Below are 793 nucleotides of genomic sequence, written 5' to 3'. Positions count from 1 at the left end.
CTCACATCCGTAGCCTCCACATCGTAGAATATCGGCACAACCTTTTGCCCTAATTATTTTCTACAATCCATCCATGAGTATTTTATTTTGTGTGAAGGAGGTGTGAAGCATGTTGCTGCTTATGTTGACACGTGTCTGCTACCTACAAAAGTGAAGAGTGCACTAGAATGTGACATGTGGGGCCTTGGGACAGGTGGTGGTCTCTGCGCGGCTCTCTCTTTTGAGTCATCACCAAATCATTGAAGTAGATTTCCTAAACCCAAATCATACAAATGAGGATCCAACGAGTCATCAACTCCCCTGAAAAAATCCGGATTTGTTTCCAAATCATACAAATGAGGATCCGGATTATCCATATTTTCCTTCATGACTTTGTCCCATTCTAGATGAACCCCTGTCTTCTTCACTCTCACAAAATCAACATCATCAGGCCTTACAAGAATGCAGACTCGGTCCCCGCCTTGCAAACAAAGCACATCGTTTGACAATTGTCCCTGCCAAAGATAATCGTCTTCAGTTTACCGCAAGTTTCTACCGAGTCAAATGCTATCCAGTGCGCAAAGCGATTTTATGGTAAGATTTCTAACGATAATGCCAATAGGACCTTCAGAATCTTCCAGTTTTGGGCCAAAAACAGAATAAGAGTAAACGAAGCATATAGTCAACCCTTTTAAATCACGACCCATGATTTTTTGTGGAACTTCAAAGAAGAAGATACCGTCCACATCATTGACGATTTTGAACCACTCAGGAATATCATAAATTCCATTCAAATAAATTCCACCAAATCCGC

The sequence above is a fragment of the Prunus mume genome, linkage group LG2 (genome assembly GCF_029339155.1).
Source record: "Prunus mume cultivar Tortuosa linkage group LG2, ASM2933915v1, whole genome shotgun sequence".
Taxonomy (NCBI): domain Eukaryota; kingdom Viridiplantae; phylum Streptophyta; class Magnoliopsida; order Rosales; family Rosaceae; genus Prunus; species Prunus mume.
The sequence above is the reverse complement of the archived record's forward strand: the minus strand, read 5'-3'. Positions refer to the sequence as shown.